General features: G+C 39.2%; 1 long non-coding RNA gene across 1 annotated transcript; it reads right to left on the bottom strand.

Moving 5' to 3' along the window:
- Positions 1 to 201: 201 nt before the first annotated feature.
- LOC112480593 lies at positions 202 to 7,115 on the bottom strand. Its single transcript, XR_003046660.1, has 2 exons — positions 4,461 to 7,115; positions 202 to 820 (listed from the first exon to the last, which is right to left on the bottom strand). It is a non-coding gene; the product is annotated as an uncharacterized LOC112480593 (long non-coding RNA).
- Between the last annotated feature and the right edge of the window lie 40 nt (positions 7,116 to 7,155).

The raw sequence follows: 7,155 nt of genomic DNA, 5'->3' as shown, positions 1-7,155 counted from the left end.
TTTCATGGAGACCCAGCTGTGCCTTGCCTCTGACGTCAACTTTCTGGGCTGTCTCAGCTTAGTGGCGGTAGCAACAAGTGTGTGTGTTTACATGTAGCCCTGGACTCTGATTTCATGTTTGCTGTATCGTATACTCTTCAAAATTTGCGGTATAACTTCAATTACATTGGGAAATGAATATTGTAGAATACACACAGAATATACTGCAATGCAATTGTACTGGCCACAAGAGAACCAGAGGATTTATTTTAAAATGTTAAGTCATAGCACACTACAATCCATGTGTTCCGAAGATGAGATGGAAGTTGAATGCTGCTTTGAGGACTGTCACTGCTGTCTTCTGAGCATGTCAACCAATCTTTGTGACCAGCGTATCGTCTGAGTTCATTGGTCCTCCCGTACTCACAACTCCCTGTCCCACATCCTATCCCCATACCAACCCTGAAGGCTGTGAAGCCCCGATCTGTGTATGTCTTCCCGAGTCCTGGACCACGTAAAACAGCGTCTGCACTTGAATACTTTCTCCGAACAAACTTTCTTCTCCCCAACGCCAAACATTCCCAGGCATCTTCAGAACTCAAGAAATCAGAGCTCCTGTTCAAAGAGGCCAGTCGTTGAGTCTTGCAAGTGTGACTGGGATGTTTCTGTTCCATTATCGTTGTCTCAGGAGAATGACAAGGATGAGCCCAGGGCTCCACAGGCTCTGAGTGCTTGCTGCTTGATGAAATCTGGCTTCAGCCCATTTCCCTGACCTAACGATTAGGTCTGATTTCAGCTACTTTCCCTCAGCCTTGAAGGCCAGACAGTTCAGGATGGCAACCTGCAATAAAGCCATAAAGTTTCTTGAGATATTTAGAATGATATGAACAGAAAAAAAATCTTTTGTTCTTGTTGGTGTGAAGGACCAAGATTCTTAACTCTGACTTAAACCTGTAGTTTTTAAAACAAGGAGCATTTGGGTGTGCTGGGTCTCAACCCAATGCAGTGAACGAATGAGCTGCACATCCACCTAGAGCATGCCCAGGCTCCCCCATGGGCTGCCTACTGGCATAGATGAGGAAGGACATATTTCTGAGGAAGGACATATTTCTATCAACAGGAGTTGGACTTCCTTAACTCAGGCCTCTTACTACATTTGCCAACAGACCAACTGGCATGGGTGGTGTCCAAGGACCTCAGCACATGAGAAAAATGGAATGTGACATGTTTTTCTACCACCAGCACTCTCAAGGGTGATAGAGCAAATAAGGAATCGACTTTCCTTATAAAAGAGATTGAATATGATAGTGTGTCATTGACACCAGCAAGTTGAGGTTAAAAAGACAGCAAGAGAATGGCTGGCTGGCTGGCTGAGCTGAGAGTCTTCCAGGGTATCGTCACCTTAACATTATTACTAAGATCAACTGCAATTTACTGAGGGCTTACCAGGTGCCAGGCATGGTGGTCAGCACTGTGTTCATCTTTTCTAAGCCTCACAATCTTTAAAGCAGGGACTGTTGCTACTCCTCTTTTTATGAGTAAAGAAACACGCTTGGAGAGGTTGAGTGCTTGCCAGCATTCCAGTGCTGCCAATGCAGAAACTTCCGTGGTTCAGTCTATTAGAGTTAACAGGTTCTAAATTTGTACCTCTAACAAAATAATCTCATATTTCCTAAACAGTGTCAAGTGTTGGTGATAAGTTGAAATAAAATGTTTTAGTCAGAACTCTGTCCATTTCATGAAAAGACTCAAATGGAACAGGCAAAAATTGGATTTCCTGGCTTGCAGAAAATGTCCAGAGTTAGTTGGCTTCTGGCATGACTGGATCCAAGTGACAACAATGTCTTTAGGAGTCTCTTAGTCCCCTGTATAGGTTCCATTCTCAGATAGGCAACTTTGTGGTAGTGAGATGATTACCAGCAGTGCCAGGCTTGCAACTTTATAGTTCAAAATTCAATAATTAAAAACAAAAGGAAATGTCTTTCTCAGATGTTTAACCACCACCCCCTCATCCAACCTCTCGGAATAAGCTGGTTGTGTACGATTGGTCTGGCTTAGATTATATATTCACTCCTTATCCAATTATCCAGACCAAGGGGATGCAAGGCTCTGGTAGGTCAGTGTGAGTTATGTGCCAACCCTGGAGCCAGGGGTAGTTGGCATATGAACAAAAAGTGGAGGAGGGCTGGAAGCCTAGAGGGCAATTGATGTGCATTTATCAAAATATGAGGGGATGGATATTGGGATGATAAAAGCAACATATCTATAGTAGTGGGGTTTTAGGAGCATTAAGGAGGGGGCGCCTAGCTAATAAAGCAAGAGGCCAACTTATTAATTTATGACGGCAGATACATACTTGGTTCTTGACCTAACCTGTCATCTACCTTGTCACTGCCCTCTTGTCAGTGAGCCCAGCTAGGGGCAGGTTGCTTCAGCAGTTTAAAATTAGAACAAAAGGAATTAGAAAACTTCGTATATCAATTATGTAAAGAGGATACATGTTAATTTATCTTGTAAATGAAGTCTAGAGGTAAATGCTTCAGGCCTGGTGGCTCCACATTCATCATGAACTTTGGCTCCTTCTCACTGTTGCTCCATCACCATTCATACACAGCTCCTTCTCCTTCATGGTCCAAGTGACGTGCTTAAGTTCCAGCCAATGGACCCAAGTTCTAGCCAGCAGAATGTAAGGAGATGGGCGCACATTCTTTTAAGTCCCAGAAGCTGCTCATGCCCCACTGACTAAAATTTAGTCATTGGGTTATATTTATCAGCAAAGGAGGCTGGGAAGGGTGGCATTTATTCTGAGAAGAATAGATACAGGGAGAGAACCGGTCTTTGTTAGAATGTGGCATCCTAATGGACAGCCCCTTGTCTGCTGGAGAGAGTGGCCTATTTAAAGGTTGAAGACCAGTCACCTGGAAATCAAGTAACCTTAAATATGTAAGACATTGGTCTTTGTTAGTCTTTGTTGCCTTTTTTTTTAGCATATTAATTAAAAAACGACCAGTTGTAATTAAATTGCTTCTTCAAAAAGTATTTCTTCAAAGTGTTTAAAAAAAAAAGGCACATGCTTCCCACAAGTAGTGAGACAATGCTAGTATGTATAAAGTGCTAAATTTCTCTAAACTCAACTGAAACCATAATATAGCCTACAGTGAATCCTACTTTCTTTTACTTGGTTATTTCGACACATTTTTAGGTTTCATTTGTTTTTACAAAAATGTGTTCTCATGATGTACATTACCTTGTAACTTTCTCTTTTTGCTTAAATACATCATGGACATGCCACAAGTTAAAGGCTAAGGCTCTTACCTATTCTTTTTAACAGTTGTATAATACTCCAGCTGTTCTATAACTGATTCAAACATTCTTCTTTGATGGACGCTCAAGCTGTTTTCATTTTTCTGCTTCCACAGGCCATGCTGCAGTAAACTTCTCATTCTGACGTTCTTGTATCTCAGTGCTTTTAGTTCTTTGAGTCTTTGACATTGGACTGAGTCAAAGTACATTTTAAAGTTTTAATAGATATGGCCAAACTACCAATGTACAAAAGTTTTCATTTACCCTAATTCTTCCCAGCACTGGAGGTTATTTTTCTTTTAAATTTTGCCATCTGATAGGTGATCAGTGGTACCTTGCTGCTTTGATTTATACCTCACTGATAATGTGTACACTTCTTTCATATGCTTATTGAAATGCAGAGCATAATGGTTCAGAGCAGACAATGGAGTCAGACCATCTGAGTTTGAGTCACAGCTCAAGATGTGTGCCTATGACTTGGGCAAGTTACTTTATTTCTCTGAGCCTGTTTCCTCAGCTGTAAAACAGGGATATTACCTTTCTTATAGGGTAAGTTATCAGAATTAAATAATACTTATAAAGTACCTGAAACAATGTCTAGCACATAACAAACAATAAATGGTTAGTGACTATTACTATTGATCTTTTAGATTTCTACTGAGTTACCTACTGGGTATTTTCTATGGGGGTGATTGTTTTGTAGTGATCAATTTGTAGGAACTCTGTATATTAGGGATATTAATCCTCAATCTGCCACCTATGTTAAAAATAATTTCCCTAGTCTATCATGTGTCTTTTATAGAACCAAGATATTTTCCCAAAATTTGTTTCTATAGCCAAATATATCTATAATTTCCTTTAGGGTTTGTAGGTTTCCTGTTTTGCTTATGATCTCCTACCATATGATTATAAACATAGTCTTCTAAAAATTCTTCCAATATTTCATTTTAACATTTAAATTTGTAGTCCTTATGTTATTTATTTTTGTGTATGTTGTGAGATAGGGATTTGGTTACTCTCTAGGCACCTTAGTGTAGCTCTATTTACATAGTAGTTACACATATCAGATTTCATTTAGAAACTTCATGGAAAGAGAAATTTGGAAGAAAGTAAATTATGTTAATTAGGTAGTTCTGAACATCAAGGGTTTTGATTTTTTCCTTTTAATGAAAGCTTACCCTTCTTTTTAAAAAAGGTAGAATCCTTTTTCAAATGAAATATTACAGGTAACTCCAATATGTAAAAATGAACTGCCATGTTTGGAGTGGTGAAAGATGAGGCCTGAAAAGCAAAATAATGAAGAACCTTGTAAACAAGGGTAAAGTTCCAGAATAAAAGTTTAGATGATATTCTGAAACAACTTGGGGAACTATTAAAGAGTTTTAGGCACAGACGTGACACAATCAGATCTATTAAAGATTATTCTAGATGCTCTGTAAAGAACAGACTGTAGTAGGACAACAGTAGAGGCAGTGACACTACTAGAAGGGCTTTGCAATAGTCCTAGCAAGGGTGATAGAAGTGAAGATGGTTTTGAGGTATATTTACACACCAAAAGAATTTAATGATTCATAGGGATGCCTGGGTGAGAAAGAAGGTAAGGAAGCATCAAGAATAATGAGCATGTTCTGGTTTGAGAAACAAGATGAAGGGTGGTGTTGTTTATCAAGAAATGGGAACACTGGGAGAACAGAATTTTGAAGGAAAAATAATGGGGTCAATGTGAGGTATCTATGTGCTAATCAAGCAGGGGAATATCCAGATGAAAGGTGGACATTCAGATCTGGAACTCAAGAAATACGTCTGTGCTGAAGACAGGAATCTGGAAGCTATCAACAGTTGGAAACTAAAGCCATGGGAAGAGATGAGATTTTTCAGAGTCTATGGGGCAAGAAGGCCTAACGCATAGGAAGGACAGTGATTCAGTTAGGGTCTCTGACTGAAAGGAACAAAAATCAAGGCTGGCTACAGGGCCTCTGCATATGGTTGTACAGGGGAAACCTTGTACAGCCATATGTAGCAGCCTGCCTAACCAATGTAATCCACTGAAAGGATATGAGGCAGTTCACGAAATTAGAGTTTATCATTCAAGAAAATCAGGAACCTGGGCAACTGAGGAAATCTCAGTAACAGGAACTCCTATGCTTCTTACATATTATCTTTTGGTAGCGTGGGAGAAGGGTAGCTTCTCAAAGGAAAGGTGAAGTGTTATTCCCAAAGGAGGAGGAAAAAGACCTGGGTAGGCAAATAAATGCAGATGTCCACTAGGTTCTATTCTTCGGCTGTCCAGCAATGCATTCTTCAACATGAACAATTTTAGAAATGCCTCCATTCAACATACTGCAGGAAATGGATTCATTTTCTTCCCAAGGAAGATAACCTAAAATAATTTCGTTATCACATCCAGTGTCAAGTCTAGGATTTCTAGGTGATATTCATCCTACTCTAGTTCTTAACCTCATCTTGATAATCTACAATTATGGATTTACTGCTATATTTAACCATCACCAACATATTCACATATATTAGTGAAGGCACAGTGCCAGCAGAATGTCTATTTGAATCGAGGGTAAATCTGATTACATTAACTTGGATCATATTTAAACTTCAGCCAGGAAGTGAGACGCAAAGTACTAAAATGGAGAAAGAAGAAGGATAAAAAAAAAAAAAAACGAGGTAAACAAAGAGATATGGGTAAAGTCTATAATATAGACCTTATTTCTGCAACAAGTCACAGGGCTGTATTTGGTACTTCTCTCTTCCTCCTTCACTATAGATTCTGTATATTTTCTTCAGCCAAGGGTTTTTGACTAACAGGAAAACCCAAACTTTTACTTCTGAGATATATAGGGATTGGGATTTCCCATGTCTTTTGACTCCTTCCAGATATCAAAAGTCCATCAGTCAGTCCCTTTAAGTTTGCAGTAAAGCTGCAAATTCAATCAGCACTGTAATTTCTAAATTTGTGGAATCAATCTCTAAGGCGTAGTTTTAGAATTAAGCATGAAGAGATTCATTCATCCAAGACACAGAAAGGCCCTAGATTTTACTCTATGCCTACAGACCTGTTTCTGGGTCTAACCTTGTCCTCTCATTTTAAATTATCCAATGTAATCCAAGAAACTATCCTAACTCAATGGTCTTATCTACTTCCAATTGTCCCATTGTCAACAACGAGCTGGCTATCCAAATTCTGCCTGCAATAGTCATATGATTCCAAATGACAAGGGGAAGTATCTTTACTTGCTGTTTTGCCAATATAAATTGCATACACAACCTCCTCACTCTCCAGGGACATAGAGCAACAGTTATTGCCTTTAATTCAGTCTCAATGCAATAATCAATTCCAGATCCTCCATGTTCCTGAGGGTCTGAAATCTACTATTATTTAACTCTATTATCAGCTTCTGAAATCAATGTCATTTGGTTGCAAGCGACAGAAACCTGCATACAAACAAAAAGGGAACATAAGAATATATGATAGTCTACAGAATCAAAGGAAAATCTGAATAACTAGGCTTTGACAACAGGATCCAGGGAACTTTTGGGGATGTCCTTGCACCAACTCTTATGCTTTCCTTGGGACACTACCATCGGAATAACTCAGCTCCTATTATTTTGCTTGTGTCATCTCTCTTAAGACTCAAAGTCCTGGTGGGAGGGGAAATTTGATTGGATAAGCTTTAAGCACATGATCAAATCTCAGTCAGGGGGGTACAAGGCCAGAATACTGTAATTTATAGTTCCACAAACATCACAGAAAGAGTAGCATTCCAACAGAAAAATGGGATCTATCATCAAAGTAAATGGGAAATGATTTGAGGGAGGCAAAAATTAAGGGATGTCCACTATACCAATATTTAAAAGATGTGG

The sequence above is a fragment of the Pteropus alecto genome, unplaced genomic scaffold (genome assembly GCF_000325575.1).
Source record: "Pteropus alecto unplaced genomic scaffold, ASM32557v1 scaffold190, whole genome shotgun sequence".
NCBI lineage: Eukaryota > Metazoa > Chordata > Mammalia > Chiroptera > Pteropodidae > Pteropus > Pteropus alecto.
This window is presented reverse-complemented; position numbering and strand designations above follow the sequence as displayed.